Source organism: Scylla paramamosain, chromosome 13 (assembly GCF_035594125.1).
Source record: "Scylla paramamosain isolate STU-SP2022 chromosome 13, ASM3559412v1, whole genome shotgun sequence".
NCBI lineage: Eukaryota > Metazoa > Arthropoda > Malacostraca > Decapoda > Portunidae > Scylla > Scylla paramamosain.
In genome coordinates this window covers 11,411,817-11,431,157 of record NC_087163.1, presented here as the reverse complement: position 1 = coordinate 11,431,157, position 19,341 = coordinate 11,411,817, and positions in this window count along the sequence as shown.

Sequence of the window (19,341 nt, the reverse complement as noted above, 5' to 3'; positions counted from 1 at the left end):
AGTTCTTTACATGTTTGCTTTTTTTTTTCTACCTAACAGTCTTAAAAAACACTCAAAATACTTCTTTTAGTAATGTTAATCTGTTTCTTAAAGAAAAAAAAAAAATAGAAAAAAAAATGTGTTCCATGTGTTTTAGCGTTTTGGTACGTAAAAAGTTCAATAACACATAAAAAACACATTTTTCGTAATTCTGATTTAGATTCCCACAAAGTGTGATTTTTATACTTTTTAGCGTTTTGGTGCCTAACACTCTCAAATACACTTGAAAGACAAGTTTCAGGTAATATCGTGTCGTTTCCCTATATACGAAGCTTTGCATGTTTTTTTGGAGTTTTGCTATATAATAATGTGAAATACAGTAAAAATAGTAATTTTGGTAAAGTTATTTTGTTTCTGCATATAAAGTGCTATTCATGCATTTTAGTGTTTTGGTACCGAAGCTCAAAAACACTTATAATACATGTTTATCGTAATGTCTTCTTTTATACTTGTTTTTTTTTTTTTTTGGTAATGTTACTCAGCTTCTCCATAAATGGTATTTTGCATGCCTTTTAGCGATTTGGTATGTAAGAAGCTGAAAATACTGAAAAGACACATTTTTGGTAGGTTTTTCTATTCACATATAGGAATCTTTCGATGTTTTTTAGCATTTAGTGCCTAACATGCCTAAAAACACTTAAAACATACGCTTCTTATTATGTTGTTTTGTTTGGCCCAAAAAAAGAAGTTTCGGATGCATTTTGGCGTTTTGGTGACTTATAATGTGAAAAGACTCAAATTACACGTTTTTGGTAATATTGTTTTGTTTCTCCATAAAGAATGGCATTAACGCGTTTTCCTGTTTTGGTATCTGAGAAGCTCAAACACACTCATAATACGTTTCTCGTAATGTCTTTTTGTTTCCCCATATATGGTACTTTGGATTTAAATTTTACTACGTCACAAGGTCCAAATCTCTTAAGATATTTGTTTTGGGTAATGTTATTCTGTTTATCCATAGCGGGTGTTTTGCATGCGTTTTTACATTTAGGTACGTAACAAGCTGAAAAAAAAAAAACATTCAAAAGACATGTTTTTGCTAATGTTGTTTTTCTCTTACCAAATAGGATGATTTGCAAGCATTTTAGTGTTTTTGGTACCTAACACCATAGAAAACACTAAAGAGACACGTTTCTGGAAATCTCGTACGCTTTGCACATATAGGGATCTTTGCATGCATTTTGGCATGCAAAATGGTACCTTACAGTTTTGGTACCTTACAGTTTGAAACACACAAAAATACACGTTTTTCGTACTATTGTTCTTTTCTCCATATAAACTGGTATTCTTGCATTTTCCCGTTTTGGTACCTTTGAAGCTCAATGCAGACAATACGCGTTATTCGTAATGTTTATTCGTTTCCCCATATACGGCTTATTACATGCATTTTCGCATTTTTCTACATAGCTAGCTCAAAAACACTCAAAATACTTGTATTTTTTACATTAATATTGTTTTCCTTAATATCGTTTCTTTTTCCCATATTGGGCAAATTGCATGCATTTTGACGTTTTGGTACTTGACAGTGCAAAAAACACTAAAAATACACGTTTTTTTTTTTTTTTTATTGTTATTCTGTTTCTCCATATAGAGTCTCATTCATGCTCTCGTAAAGTTCTTTCGTTTCCAGATGTAGTGTACTTTGTATGCATCTTATCGTTTATGTACGTAACAAGCTGAAAACATTCAAATTACTTGTTTTTTTTATAATGTTACATTGTCTCAACAAAGGGAATTTTGCATGCGTTTAAGGGTTAGTTAAGTAGCCCAAAAACACTCAAAAGGAACGTTTATGGTAATGCTATTTTGTTTTCCCATATCAGGTGCTTACGATACTTTTTATTATTTTGTTGTCAAACATGCACAAAAACACACATAAGATACATTTCCTGTAGTGTTGTTTCATTTCACCGTAGAGGATGCTTTCCATGTATTTTGGTGTTTTGTTATTTAAGGATTTGAAAAACACAAAAAATACATTTTTTTTTTTATTGTTATTCTGTTTCTCCATATAGAATGCTATTCATTCGTTTCAGCGTTTTGGTTCCTTACAAGCTCAAAAACACTAAAAATACACGTCTCTCGTAATGTTCTTTACCTTCCTGATGTAGTGTACTTTCAATACATATGTGTGGTTTTGTACGTAACAAGCTGAAAACACTGAAAATGCACGTTTTTATTAAAGTTATTATTGTTTCTCTATGAAAGGTGTTTTGCAAAAGTTTTAGCGTTTCGGTGCGTAAGTAGCTAAAAAAAAAAACTCTCGAAAGAAACGTTTTGGTATTATTTATCTATTTATTTATTTATTTATTGTTTTTTTTTTTTTGCAAATAAATTTTTTTCCCATACTTTTTAGTATTCTCGTGCCTTCAAAAGACACTAAAAACATGTCTATGTAAATGAAATTTCAATTCACAATTAAGGGTGCTTTGCATGCATTTTCTCGTTTTGGTATTTAAGAATGTGAAAAACCTTTGATAATATTCTCTTTCCGAGATAGGGTCCTATTCGTGCGTTTTAGCCTTTTAGTACCTATGACGATCCAAAGCACTCATAATACTTATTTCTAGTGATGTTGTCTCATTACCTCGAACACGGTTATTTCCATGCATTTTATAGTTTTTATACGTAACAAGGTAAAAAAAAAATTACTCAAAATACTTATTTTTGGTAATGCTGTTCTTTCCCCATAACGTGTGTTTTGCATGCGTTTTAGCATTTTGATACGTAAGAAGCTGAAAACAATGAAAGGATACGTTTTTTGTAAAGTTGTCTGGTATTCCCATACCGGGTGATTTCCATGGATTTTAGCGTTTTGATGCATAACATGTTCATAAACTCCAAAGAGATGTTTCTGGAAATGTTGTTTATTTTCCCAATATAGGGTGCTTTGTTTTTGAGCTTTTTTTTGTATCAGACAGGAAAACGCATCAATACGCAATGAATATATAGAGAAATGAAAAAAAAAAAAAAAATGACTGCCAAAACTTGTAATTTGAGTTTTATGTACCAAAACACCAAATTGCACTGGAAAGCCAGCCCCAAGAAACGAATATTTCAAGAGTTTTTGTGCATGTTAGGCACCAAAACGCAAATAAATACCAAATAAAGCATCCTATATGGGTATAAAAATAAATAAAAAAAGACGAGTCTTTTGAGTGTTTTCAGCTTCTTATGTACCAAAAACGCATTTTAAAAACACCCTACTTTGAGAAACAAATTAACATTAACAAAAAACAAGTATTTTGATTGTTTTTTGAGATTGTTGCGTACAAAAACGCCCAAAATACTTGGAAAATACCCTGTATTGGGAAACTAAATTTATTTACAAGAAACATGTATTTTTGTGCTTCTTAGGTACTAAAACCGCTAAAACCCATGAAGAGCACTCTATATTGAGATACAAAGCAACAAAATGAAAAACGTGTATTTTGAGTGCATTTCACACTCATAGGCATGAAAACTCCAACATGTATTCAAAACACCATATATGGGGAAAAAAAATGACATTTCCAGAAATGTGTCTTTTGAGTGTTTATGACATGTTAAGCACCAAAACGCTAAAAAGTATGAAAGATAAAACTATACGGAAAAAGAAAACTTTACAAAACAAACGTGTCTTTTCAGTGGTTTTTAGCTTCTTACGTACCAAAACACTAAAATGGATATAAAATCCTTAATGGAGAAACAGAATAACTTTAGCCAAATAAGTATTTTGACTGTTTTTGAGCTTGTTACGTACAAAAACGCCTAAAGGCATGTAAAGTATCCAACATAGGGAAATGAAAGAACAATACAAGAGACATGTATTATAAGAGTTTTTGAGCTTTTTAGGTACCAAAAGGCTAGAACGCATGAATAGCACTCTATATGGAGAAACATAAGAACCTTACGAAAAACATGTATTTTTTAGTGTTTTAGAGCTACCTACATACCAAAACACAAAAAGGCGTGAAAAGACCGTTTATAGAGAAGCACAATAACGATAAGACAAAAATCGTGTTATATAGTATTATGAGAGTTTTTGAGCTTTTTAGGTAAGAAAATGCTAGAACACATTTATAGCATTCTATATTAAGAGAAAGAACATTACAAAAAAAAAAACATGTATATTGAGTGTTTTCACATTATTAAATACCAAAAAGTTTAAATGCATGCAAAGCCCCTTACATGAGTAAACGAAAAGACATTACCAGAAACGTGTCTTTTGAATGTTTTTGAGCATGGTGGACACGAAAACGCTGAAAAACATGTAAATCACCCTACATAGTAATTCAATATAACATTAAGAAAAATTTGAGTATTAAGTGGTTTTTTTTTTACTTATTACGTACTAACACGCTAAAAAGTATTCAAAATAAACTTTGTGAAAAAAAAAGAATAACATCACAAAAGACAACTATTTTCGAGTGTTTTTAAAGGTTGTTACGCAAAAAAATTCAAAATACATACAAAGTATGTATTTCGATTCCCATATGGGGAATCGAAAAGACATTACGAGAAATGTGCATTATGAGTGATTGTGATATGCTACCAAACCCCGAAAACCCGTTAATATCACTCCATATGGAGAAACTGAAGAACATTACCAAAAAAGTCTAATTTGAATGTTTTTCACATTGTTAGGTACCAAAACACCATAATGCATGTTAAGCCCGTAATATGGAAAAACGAAACGATATTACAAATAACGTATGTTTTGAGTGTTTTTGTGCATGATTGGCAACGAGACGCCAAAAAATCTTGGAACACACGTTATATGGGAAACAAAACAAAATTACGAAAAACACATTTTTTGACTGTTTTTAAACTTTGAAACACTAAAACGCATGCAAGACACCATTTAGGGGAAAAAAAAAAAAAACAGGGTAACATTATCAAAAACAAGTATTGTTAGTGTCTTTGAGCTTGTTTCGTACACAAACGACAAAATACATACAAAATATCCTATACGGAATAAACAAAAGGCCATTACCAGAGATGTGTATTATGAGTGTTTTTCATTTTCTTAGGTACCAAACCACTAAATCGCATAAATATCATTATGTATAAAAAAAAAAAAAATAGAACAATATTACAAAAAAAAAAATGTATTTGACAGTATTTCACATTGTTTAGTACGAAAAAAAAATGCTTATAAAGCACCTTAACAATACCAAAAACAAGTATGTTAAGTATTTTTGGGATTGTTACCTAGAAAAGGGAAAGGATGCATGTATGTGGGGCAATGAAAAGACATCACGAGAAACGTATATTATGAGTATTTTTGGGCTTCTTAGGTATCAAAGCAATAAAACGCATGAATAGCGCTCTATATGGAGAAACAGAACGTTACTAAAAACGTGTATTTTGAGTGTTTTTGACATTGTTAGGCACCAAAACGCTAAAATGCATGCAATGTCTCCTATACAGGGAAACAAAAAGACATTAACAGAACCATGTCTTTTGAGTGTTTTTGATCGTGTTTAACACTAAAAAAAATGTAGGGAAATCACCCTACATTTGAATAGAAAACAACATTACAAAAAAGGTCTTTTGAGTGTTTTTGAAATTCATGCTTGCGAAAACGCTGCAACACTTGTAAAACACACTTTATGAAGAAACAGAACAACATTAACAATAACAACTATTTTCGAGTGTTTTTGAGCGCTTACGTAGAAAAACGCCAAAATGCTTGAGTAGTACTATATATTGGGAAACGAAATGACTTCATGAGAAACATGTATTAAGCAAAAACGCGTTAATATCACTCTATACGTAGAAACAACAACGTTCCCGAACGTGTAAATTGAGTGTTTTTCACACTCAATTTCCCTTTCATGGGAAAACTAAACGACATATAAAAACGTATCTTTCGAGTTTTTTTTTTCTGCAGGTTACACAAAAAAAAATGCTAAAAAACATCGAAAGCACCCTATATACGAAGAGAAAACCGCATTACAAAAAACGTGTTTTGAGTGTTTTCACTTTCTAACATACGAAAAAGCTAAAACGCATGTAAAAACACCCTTTATGTAGAAACATAATAATATTACGGAAAACAAGTATTTTGAGTGTTATTGAGCTTATTATGCACAAAAACGCAAAAAAAGCATGCAAAGTATGAGGGAAACGAAAAGACTTTACGAAAAACGTGTATTTTGAGTGTTTTTTAAGCTTCGTTATCAAAACTAAAAAACGCATGAATATGGAGAAAAGAATAACATGAATGGAACTCTATATTGAGAAACAGATCAACATTACCAGAAAACGTGCATTTTGAGTGATTTTCACATTAGTAAGTACCAAAACGACGAAATTCATGCCCTATGTGGAGAAAGAACGAAAATTCCCAGAAACGTGTTTTGTGAGTTTTTGTTGATAGTATGAATCATACAAACGTAAAAAAAAAAAAACATAGAAATCACCTTATATGGGAATACAAAAAAAAAAAAATAAATTGTCTTATGAGTGTTTTTGAGCCTATCAGAAAGCTAAAGCAATTATAAAACACTCTTTATGGAGAAACAGATGAACATTATCAATGACAAGTGTTTGGAGTTTTCAGCTAGTTACGTACAAAAACGACAAAATGTATGCAAAGTACTATATATGCGGAAAAAGAAAAGAAATAAAGAGAAATGTGTATTATAGTTGTTCATGAACTTCATAGGTTCCGGAACGCTAAAATGCAGGAATAGCATTATTTGGTTTGCTAACACTAAGAAGATACATTTTCAGTAATTTTGTTTTGGATTCCCATATAGAGTGAGTTCCTTATTATTTATCTTTTTGGTGCCTAACATGCTGAAAAACACTCAAAAGACAGATATCTGTTAAGTTCGTTTAATTTCCTCATATAGGAGGTTTTCCATGCACTTTAGGGTTTGGTACATAACAGTCCGAAAAAATAGCTAAAATTAACTTTTTTGATAATATTATTTTGTTCACATAATTTTCCTGAATTTTCCCAGAATTTTGGCATCTCGGTACCTATGAAGATGGAAAAAAAAAATCCTATTTTTTTTTTTTCTAAATAAAGTGTTATTTGTGGGTTTCAGCTTTTTGGTACTTAAGGAACTTAAAAAAAAACACTCATAATACACGTTTCTCGTAATGTCCTTTTGTTTCCCAAACATAATGTTCTTTCCATGTATTTAAGCATTTTTATAGATAACATGATAAATAACACACAAATTACATGTTTTTGGTAATGTTATTCTGTTTCTCCATAAAGTTTGTTTTGCATGCGTTTTAGCGGTTTGGTACATAAGGAGCTCAAAAACATTTAAAGGCAAGTTCTTGGTAAAAATTGGTTTTATTCCAATGAAAAGTGATTGCCCTGCTTTTTAGTGCTTTATTGCCTATCACGCTCAAAAACACTCAAAAGACATTTTTCTGGAAATGTCATGTTTTCCCACTTAAATCTGGTTTCGCATGAAATTTGGGTTTTTGGTAACTGAGAATATGAAAAACACTCAAAATACACGAATTTGGTAAGGTTGTTCTGTTTCTCAATCAAGTGTGTTATTCTTGAGTTTCAGCATTTTGGTATCTAGGAAACTTCTCCATATACACGAGTTTTTGCGTTTTTTGCCTTGTTGTTCTTTTGAACTATAATACACTCATTATACACTTTTCTCGCAATGTCCCTTTATATCCCAATATAGAGTGCTTTGTATCAATTTTAGCGTTTTTTTTGTAGGTAACAAGCTCAAAAACACTCAAAATATACCTTTTTGGTAATGTTTTTTTCTATTTCTTGATATTGGTTGGTTTGCACCCATTTTAGCGTTTTTCTACGTAAAACACTGGGAAGACACGTTTTCAATGATTTTGTTTTGGATTCCCATATAAAGTGAGTTCCTTATTATTTATCATTTTGGTGCCTAACATGCTGAAAAACACTCAAGACACAGATTTTTGGTAAGGTCGTTTAATTTCCTTATATAAAAGGCTTTGCATGCAGTTTAGGGTTTGGTACATAACAGTCCGAAAAAAAAAGCTAAAATCAACTTTTTTGATAATATTCTCTTATCATATAATTGTCTTGAATTTTCCCAGAATTTTGGCATTTCGGTACCTATGAAGATGAATAACAAAAAAAAAAAAAATTCCTATTTTTTTATTTTTATATTTATTTATTTATTTAATTTTCTAAATGAAGAGTGGGTTTTAGGTTTTTGGTACTTAACAAACTTAAAAACACTCATAATATACGTTTCTCGTAATGTCCTTTTGTTTCCCAAACATAAGGTTCTTTTCATGTATTTAAGCGTTTTTATAGATAACATGATCAAAAACACTCAAAATACATGTTTTTGGTAATTTCATTCTGTTTCTCCATAAATTTTGTTTTGCATGCGTTTTAGCGGTTTAGTATATATGGAGCTCAAAAACACTTAAAGGCAAGTTCTTGATAAAAATTGGTTTTATTCAAATGTAATGTGATTGCCCTGCTTTTTAGTGCTTTATTGGCTATCATGCTCAAAAACACTCAAAAGACATTTTTCTGGTAATGTCATTTTTTTCTCACATAAAGCTGGTTTCGCATGCAATTTGGGGTTTTGGTAACTAAGAATGTAAAAAGCTCTCAAAATACACGCATTTAGTAAGGATGTTCTGTTTCTCAATTAGGAATGTTATTCATGAGCATTTTGGTATCTAGGAAACTTCTCCATATCCACAAGTTTTTGCGTTTTTTGCTTTTTGGTTCTTTTGAACTATAAAACACTCATTATACACTTTTCTTGCAATGTCCTTTTATTTCCTAATATAGAGTGCTTTGCATGAATTTTCGCGTTTTTTGTAGGTAACAAGCTCAAAAACACTCAAAATATACATTTTTGGTAATGTTTTTCTATTTTTTTTTTATATTGGTTGGTTTGCATCCGTTTTAGCGTTTTTTCTACGTAAAACACTGAGAAGACACGTTTTCATTAGTTTTGTTTTGGATTCCCATATAAAGTGAGTTACTTATTTATTTATCGTTTTGGTGCCTAAAATTCTGAAAAACACTCAAAAGACAGATTTCTTTTAAGGTCGTTTAATTTCCTCATATAGGAGGGTTTGCATGCACTTTAGGGTTTGGTACTTAACAGTTCGAAAAAAAAAGGTGAAATTAACTTTTTTGATAATATTCTTTTATCACATAATTGCCCTGAATTTTCCCAGAATTTTGGCATGTCGGTACCTATGAATATGAATTACAAAAAAAAAAAAAAATCCTATTTTATTTTTTTTTATTTTTTTATTTTCTAAATAAAGAGTGTTATTTGTGGGTTTAACTTTTTGGTACTTAAGGAACTTAAAAAAACACTCATAATACACGTTTCTCGTAATGTCCTTTTGGTTCCCAAACATAATGTTCTTTGCATGTATTTAAGCGTTTTTAAAGATAACATGATCAAAAACACTCAAAATACATTTTTTTGGTAATGTTATTCTGTTTTTCCATAAAGTTTGTTTTGCATGCGTTTTAGCGGTTTGGTATATAAGGGGTTAATAAACACTTAAAGGCAAATTCTTCGTAAAAGTTGGTTTTATTCCCATGTAATGAGATCGTTCTGCTTTTTAGTGCTTTGTTGCATATCACGCTGAAAAACACTCAAAAGACACTTTTCTGGTAATGTCATTTTTTTTCCCAAATGATGGTAGTTTCGCATGTAATTTGGCATTTTCGTAACTAAGAATGTGAAAAACACTCAAAATACACAATTTGGTAAGGTAGTTCTGTTTATCTATTGAAACTGTTATTCATGCATTTATTTATTTTGGTATTTAAGAAATTTCTCTATACACACGAGTTTTTGCGTTTATTGCCTTGTGATTCTTTTAAAACTATAAAACACTCATTATACACGTTTCTCCTAATGTCCTTTTGTTTCCTAATATAGAGTGCTTTACGTCCATTTTTGCATTTTTTGTAGGTAACAAGCTCAAAAACATTCAAAATATATCTTTTTGGTAATGTTATTCTATTTCTTCATATAGGATGGTTTGTATCCGTTTTAGTGTTTTTCTACGTAAAACACTGAAAAGACACCTTTTCAGTAATTTTCTTTTCGATTCACATATTGACTGAGTTCCATATTATTTATCGTTTTGGTGCCTAACATGCTGAAAAACACTGAAAAGACAGGTTTCTGGTAAAGTCCTTTAACTTCCTTATATAGGTGGCTTTGCATGCACTTTAGGGTTTGGTACATAACAATCCGAAAAAAAAGCTATAATTAACTTCTATAATAATATTCTTTTTTCCACATAAATTCCGTGAATTTTGGCAGAATTTTAGCATCTCGGTACCTATGAAGATGAATAACCAGAAAAAAAAAAATCCCATTTTTTTTTTTTATTTATTTATTTTTCTGAAGAGTGTTATTTGTGGGTTTTAGCTTTTTGATACTGAAGGAACTTAAAAATCACTCATAATACACGTTTCTCGTAATGTTCTTTCGTTTCCCAAACATAAGGTTCTTTGTATGTATTTAAGTGTTTTTAAAGATAACATGATCAAAAACACTCAAAATACATGTATTTGGTAATGTTATTCTGTTTCTCCATAAAATGTATTTTGCATGCGTTTTAGCGTTTTGGTATGTAACGAGCTCAAAAACACTTAAAGGTAAGTTCTTGGTAAAATTTGGTTTTATTCCCATGTAATGTGATTGCCCTGGCTTTTAGGGCTTTTATTGCGTAACACGCTCACAAACACTGAAAAGACATGCAAAGCCTCCCATATAAGGAAATTAAAGACCTTACAAGAAATATGTCTTTTGAGTGTTTTTCAGCATATTAGGCACCAAAACGATAAATAATAAGAAACTCTCTCTATGTGGGAATCCAAAAGAAAATTACTGAAAACGTGTCTTCTCAGTGTTTTACGTAGAAAAACGCTAAAAATGATACAAACCAACCAATATCAAGAAGCAGAAAAACATTACCAAAAATGTATATTTTGAGTGTTTTTGTGCTTGTTTCCTACAAAAAAAAAACGCGAAAATTGATAAAAAGCACTTTATATTGGGAAAGAAAGGGATATTGCGAGAAAAGTGTATAATGAATGTTTTATAGTTTAAAAAAAACCACAAGGCAAAAAACGCAAAAACTCGTGTATATGGAGAAGTTTCCTATATACCAAAATGCTGAAACTCATGAATAACACTCTTAATTGAGAAACAGAGCAACCTTACTAAATGCGTGTCAAAAACACTAAAAGACAAGTTCTTCGTAAAAGTTGGTTTTATTCCCATGTAATGTGATTGCCCTGCTTTTTAGTGCTTTATTGCCTAACACGCTCAAGAACACTCAAAGACACTTTTCTGGTAATGTCATTTTTTTCCCACATAAAGATAGTTTCGCATGGAATTTGGGGTTTTGGTAACTAAGAATGTAAAAAACAATCAAAATACACGCATTTAGTAAGGTTGTTCTGTTTCTTCATTAAGAGTGTTATTCATGAGTTTCAGTATTTTGGTATCTTAGAAACTTCTCCATCCAGTCGAGTGTTTGCGTTTTTTGATTTTTGATTCTGGTGAAACTATAAAACACTCATTATACATGTTTCTCGTTATGTCCTCTTTTTTCTTATATAGAGTGTTTTGCATCCATTTTCGCGTTTTTTTTATGTAACAAGCTAAAAAAACACACAAAATATACTTTTTTGGTAATGTTATTCTATTCCTTCATATTGGTTGGTTTGCATCCGTTTTAACGTTTTTCTACGTAAATCTTTTAAAAGACACGTTTTCAGTAATTTTGTTTTGGATTTCCATATAGAGTGACTTTCATATTATTTATCGTTTTAGTGCCTAACATGCAGAAAAACACTCAAAAGACAGGTTTCTTGTAAATTCGTTAAATTTTATCAGATAGGTGGCTTTGCATACACTTTATGGTTTGGAACATAACTCCGAAAAAAAAGGTAAGATTAACTTTTTCGATAATGTTTTTTCCACATAATTTCCCTGAATTTTGGCAGAATTTTGGCATCTTGGTACCTATGAACATCAATAACAAAAAAATAAAAATGCTATTTTTTTATTTATTATTTTTCTTCATAAAGAGTGTTATTTGTAGGTTTTAACGTTTTGGTACTTAAAGAACTTAAAAAGATTCATAATACACATTTTTCGTAATGTCCTTTCGTTTCCCAAATATGGGGATCTTTGCATGTATTTAAGCGTTTTTATAGGTAACATGATAAAAAACACTCAAAACACTTGTTTTTGGTAATGTTATTCTGCTTCTCCATAAAGGAGTGTTTTACATGCGTTTTAGCGATTTGGTATATAAGGAGCTGAAAAACACTTCAAGGCAAGTTCTTGGTAAAAGTTAGTTTTATTCTAGTGTAATATGATTGCCCTGCTTTATAGTGCTTTATTGCCTAACACAAAAACACTGAAAAGATACTTCTGGTAATGTCATTTTTTCCCACATAAAATTAGTTTCGCATGCTATTTAGGGTTTTGCGAAGAATGTGAAAAAAAATTTCAAAATACATGCATTTGGTAATGTTGTTCTGTTTCTCAATTAAGATTGTTATTCATGAGTTTCAGCATTTTGGTATCTAAGAAACTTCTTTATATACACGAATTTTTGCGTTTTTTGCCTTGTGGTTCTAGTAAACGAAAAGTTCTTTTGCCCGAAAATAATAAAATACTCATTATACATGTTTCTCGTAATGTCCTTTTCTTTCCCAATAGGGACTGCTTTGCATCCTTTTTCGCGTTTTTTGTTGGTAACAAGCTCAAAAACACTCAAAATATACCTCTTTGGTTATGTTATTGTATTTCTTCATATTGGTTGGTTTTCATCTGTTTTAGCGTTTTTCTACGTAAAACACCGAAAAGACACGTTTTCAGTATTTTTTTTTTCGATTCCCAAAGAATTTTGCCAGAATTTTGGCATCTTAGTACCTATGAAGATGAATAACAAAAAAAAAAATAAATTCTCTATAAAGAGTGTTATTTCTGGGTTTTAGCTTTTTTGGTTCTAAAGGAACTTAAAAACACTCATAATACACGTTTCTCGTAATGTCCTTTTGTTTTCCAAAATTAGGGTTCCTTGCATGTATTTAAGCGTTTTTATTGGTAACATGATCAAAAACACTCAAAATACATGTTTTTGGTAATGTTCTTCTGTTTCACCATGAAGTGTATTTTGCATGCGTTTTAGTGTTTTTGGTATATAAGGAGCTCAAAAACACTTAAAGGCAAGTTCTTGTTAAAAATTGATTTTATTGCAATGTAATGTGTTTGCCCTGCTTTTTAGTGTTTTATTGCCTAACACGCTCAAAAACACTCAAAAGACATTTTTCTGGTAATGTCACTTTTTTCCCACATAAAGCTGGTTTCGCATACAATTTGGGGTTTTGGTAACTAAGAATGTGAAAAGCACTCAAAATTAACGCATTTAGTAAGATTGTTCTGTTTCTCAATTAAGAGTGTTGTTCCAGAGTTTCAGCATTTTAGAATGTAAGAAACATCTCTATATACATGAGTTTTCGCGTTTCTTGCCTTGTTGTTCTTGTGAAACTATAAAACACTTATTATACATGTTTAGCGTAATGTCCTTTTCTTTTCCAATATAGAGTGCTTTCTATCCATTTTCGCGTTTTTTGTAGGTAACGATTTCAAAAACACTCAAAATATACCTTTTTGATAATGTTATGTTATTTTTTCATATTGGTTGGTTTGCATCCGTTTTAGGGTTTTCCTACGTAAAACACCGAAAAGACACGTTTTTAATAATTTTGTTTTGTATTCCCATATAGATTGACTTCTATGTTATTTATCGTGTTGGTTCCTACGATGCTGAAAAACACTTATAAGACCGTTTTCTGGCAAAAACGTTTAATTTCCCCTTATAGATGGCTTTGCACGCACTTTAGGGATTTTGTACATAAGTCCGAAAAAAAAAATAAATTTAACTTTTTTGATAATGTTCTTATTTCACATAATTTCCTGAATTTTGCCCGAATTTTGGCATATCGGTACCTGTGAAGATGAATAAGAAAGAAAAAAAAATATTGTATCTTTTTTATTTATTTATTGTTTCTCAATAAAGAGTGTTATAGCTTTTAGCTTTTTGGTAATTAATGAACTTAAAAACACTCATAATACACGTTTCTCGTAATCTCCTTTCGTTTCCCAAAAATAGTGTTCTTTGTATGTATTTAAGCGTTTTTATTGAAAACATGATGAAAGACACTCAAAATACATGTTTTTGTTAATATTATTCTGTTTCACCATAAAGAGTGAATTGCAGGCGTTTTAGTATTTTGGTATATAAGGAGCTCAAAAACACTTAAAGGCAAGTTCTTGGTAAAAATTCGTTTTCCTCCAATGTAATGTAATTGCCCTCCTTTTTAGTGCTTTATTGCCTATCACGCTCAAAAATACTCAAAAGACACAATTCTAATAAAGTCATTTTTTTCCAACAATCGATTTTCGCATGGAATTTGGGGTTTTGGTAACTAAGAATGTTAAAAGCACTCAAAATACGTGCATTTAGTAAGGTTGTTCTGTTTCTCAATTAAGAGTGTTATACATGAGTTTCAGCATTTTGGTATCTAGGAAACCTCTCCATATACACGAGATTTTGCGTTTTTTGCTTAGTGGTTCTTTTGAACTATAAAACACTCATTATACACTTTTCTTACAATGTCCTTTTCTTTCCCAATATAGAGTGCTTTGCATCAATTTCGGCGTTTTTTGTAGGTAACAAGCTCAAAAACACTCAAAATATACCTTTTTAGTAACGTTTTTCTATTTCTTGATATTGGTTGCTTTGCATCCGTTTTAGCGTTTTTCTACGTAAAACACTGAGAAGACACTTTTTCAGTAACTTTGTTTTGGATTCCCATATAGAGTGAGTTCCTTATTATTTATCGTTTTGGTGCCTAACATGCTAAAAAAAACACTCAAAACACAGATTTCTTGGAAGGTCGTTTAATTTCCTTATATAGGAGGAGGCTTTGCATGCACTTTAGGGTTTGGTACATAACAGTCCGAAAAAAAAAGCTGAAATTAACTTTTTGATAATATTGTTTTATCAAATGATTGCCCTGAATTTTCCCAGAATTTTGGCATCTCGGTACCTATGAAGATGAATAACGAAAAAAAAAAAAAAATCCTATTTTTTTTATTTTTTCATTTTTTTTTTATTTTCTAAATAAAGAGTGTTATTTGTGGGTTTTAGCTTTTTGGTACTTAAGGAACTTAAAAAAACACTCATAATACACGTTTCTCGTAATGTCCTTTTGTTTCCCAAACATAATGTTTTTTGCATGTATTTAAGCGTTTTTATAGATAATATGATCAAAAACACTAAAAATACATGTTTTTTGTAATGTTATTCTGTCTCTCCATAAAGTGTGTTTTCCATGCGTTTTAGCAGTTTTGTATATAAGGAGCTCAAAAACACTTAAAGGCAAGTTTTTCGTATAAATTGCTGTTATTCCCATGTAATATGATTGCCTTGCTTTTTATTGCTTTATTGCCTATCACGCTCAAAAACACTTAAAAGACACTTTTCTGGTAATGTCATTATTTTCTCACATAAAGGTGGTTTCGCATGCAATTTGGGGTTTTGGTAACTAAGAATGTGAAAAGCACTCACAATACACGCATTTAGTAAGGTTGTTCTGTTTTTTAAATTAAGAGTGTTATTCATGAATTTCAGCATTTTGGTATCTAGGAAATCTCTCCATATACACAAATTTTTGCGTTTTTTGCTTAGTGGTTCTTTTGAACTATAAAACACTTATTATACACTTTTCTTGCAATGTCCTTTTCTTTCCCAATATAGAGTGTTTTGCATCAATTTTCGCGTTTTTTGTAGGTAAAAAGCTCAAAACACTCAAAATATACCTTTTTGGTAACGTTTTTCTATTTCTTGATATTGGTTGGTTTCCATCCGTTTTAACGTGTTTCTACGTAAAACACTGAGAAGATACGTTTTCAGTAACTTTGTTTTGGATTCCCATATAGAGTGAGTTCCTTATTATTTATCGTTTTTGTGCCTAACATGCTAAAAAACACTAAAAACACAGATTTCTGGTAAGGTCGTTTAATTTTGCATGCACTTTACTGTTTGGTATATAACAGTCCGAAAAAAAAGCTGAAATTAACTTTTTTTATAATATTCTTTTATCACATAATTGCCCTGAATTTTCCCAGAATTTTTGCATCTCGGTACCTATGAAGATGAATAACAAAAAAAAAAAAAAAACTATTTATTTTATTATTTTATTTTTTTATTTTTATTTCTTTTTTTTTTAAATAAAGAGTGTTATTTGTGTGTTTTAGCTTTTTGGTACTTAAGGAACTTAAAAAAAAACACTCATAATACACGCTTCTCGTAATGTCCTTTTGTTTCCCAAACATAATGTTCTTTGCATATATTTAAGCGTTTTTAAAGATAATATGATCGAAAACACTCAAAATACATGTTTTTGGTATATGTTATTCTGTTTCTCCATAAAGTTTGTTTTGCATGCGTTTTAGCGGTTTGGTTATATAAGGGGTTAAAAAATACTTAAAGTCAAATTCTTCGTAAAAGTTGGGTTTATTCCCATGTAATATGATCGTTCTTATTTTTAGTGTTTTGTTCCATATCACGCTGAAAAACACTGAAAAGACACTTTTCTGGTAATATCATTTTTTTTCCCACATGAAGCTAGTTTTGCATGTAATTTGGCATTTTCGTAACTAAGCATGGGAAAAACACTGAAAAAACACAATTTGGTAAAGTAGTTCTGTTTATCGATTAAAAGTGTTATTCATGCATTTATTCATTTTGGTATGTAAGAAATTTCTCTATATACACGAGTTTTTGCGTTTATTGTCCTGTGGTTCTTTTAAAACTATAAAACACTCATTATACAAGTTTCTTGTAATGTCCTTTTGTTTCCTAATATAGAGTGCTTTACATCTATTTTTGCATTTTTTGTAGGTAACAAGCTCAAAAACACTCAAAATATATCTTGTTGGTAATGTTATTCTATTTCTTCATATAGGATGGTTTGTATCTGCTTTAGCGTTTTTCTACGTAAAACACTGAAAAGACACGTTTTCAGTAATTTTCTTTTGGATTCACATATTGACTGACTTCCAAATTATTTATCGTTTTGGTGCCTAACATGCTGAAAAACACTGTAGAGACAGGTTTCTGGTAAAGTCGTTTAACTTCCCTCTATAGGTGGCTTTGCATGCTGTTTAGGGTTTGGTACATAACAATCCGAAAAAAAAGCTATAATTAACTTATATGATAATGTTCTTTTTTCCACATAAATTCCCTGAATTTGGCAGAATTTTGGCATCTCGGTACCTATGAAGATGAATAACAAAAAAAAAAAAAATCCCAATTTATTATTTTTTATTCATTATATTTTTTTTTTTTTCTAAAGAGTGTTATTTGTGGGTTTTAGCTTTTTGGTACTGAAGGAACTTAAAAATCACTCATAATACACGTTTCTCGTAATGTTCTTTCGTTTCCCAAACATAAGGTTCTTTGCATGTATTTAAGCGTTTTTATAGATAACATGATCAAAAACACTCAAAATACATGTATTTGGTAATGTAATTCTGTTTCTGCATAAAATGTATTTTCCATGCGTTTTAGCGTTTTGGTACGTAAGGAGCTCAAAAACACTTAAAGGCATGTTCTTGGTAAAATTTGGTTTTATTCCCATGTAATATGATTGCCCTGGCTTTTAGTGCTTTATTGCGTTACACGCTCAAAAACACTGAAAAGACATGCAAAGCGTCCCATATGAGGAAATTAAAGACCTTACCAGAAATATGTCTTTTGAGTGTTTTTCTGCATATTAGGCACTAAAACGATAAATAATAAGGAACTCACTCTATGTGGGAATCCAAAAGAAAATTACTGAAAACGTGTCTTCTCAGTGTTTTACGTAGAAAAACGCTAAAACTGATACAAACCAACCAATATCAAGAAGCAGAAAAACATTACCAAAAATGTATATTTTTGTATATTTTTGTATATTTTTGAGTTTGTTACCTACAATAAAACGCGAAAATGAATACAAAGCACTCTATATTGGGAGATAAAGGGACATTGCGAGAAAAGTGTATAATGAATGTTTTATAATTAAAAAAAAACACAAGGCAAAAACGCAAAAACTCGTGTATATGCTGAAACTCATGAATAACACTCTTAACTGAGAAACAGAGCAACCTTACTAAATGCGTGTCAAAAACACTAAAAGGCAAGTTCTTCGTAAAAGTTGGTTTTATTCCCATGTATTGTGATTGCTCTGCTTTTTAGTGCTTTAATGCCTAACACGCTCAAAAACTCTCAAAGACACTTTTCTGGTAATGTCATTTTTTTCCCACATAAAGCTAGTTTCGCATGGAGTTTGTGGTTTTGATAACTAAGAATGTAAAAAAAAACACTCAAAATACACGCATTTAGTAAGGTTGTTCTGTTTCTTGGTTAAGAGTGTTGTTATTCATGAGTTTCATTATTTTGGTATCCTAGAAACTTATCCATACAGTCGAGTTTTTGCGTTTTTTGCCTTGTGATTCTAGTGAAACTATAAAACACTCATTATACACGTTTCTCGTTATGTCCTTTCTTTTCCTTATGTAGAGTGCTTTGCATCCATTTTCGAACACACAAAATATAGTTTTTTGGTAATGTTTTTCTATTTCTTCATATTGGTTACTTTGCATGCGTTTTTTACGTAAATCTCTTAAAAGATCCGTTTCCAGTAATTTTGTTTTGGATTTCCATATAGAGTGACTTTCATACTATTTATCGTTTTGGTACCTAACATGATTTTTGGTGCCTTTTGCTTCCCTATATAGAGTGCTTTCCATCTATTTTCGCGTTTTTTGTAGGTAACAATTTCAAAAACACTCAAAATATACCTTTTTGGTAATGTTATTATATTTCTTCATTTTGGTTGGTTTGCATCCGTTTTAGCGTTTTCTACGTAAAACACCAAAAAGCCACGTTTTCAGTAATTTTGTTTTGGATTCCCATATAGATTGACTTCATTGGGTTTTATCGTGTTGGTTCCTAACATGCTTAAAAACCCTCATAAGACCGTTTTCTGGCAAAGACGTTTAATTTCCCCATATAGGTGGCTTTGCATGCAATTTAGGGGTTTGGTACATAACAGTCCAAAAAAAAAGCTAAATGTAACTTTTTTGATAATGTTCTTATTTTATATAATTTCCTGAACTTTGCCCGAATTTTGGCACCTCCTTACCTGTGAAGATGAATAAGAATGAAAAAAAATATCGTATTTATTTATTTATTTTTTTTCTCAATAAAGAGTGTAATTTGTGG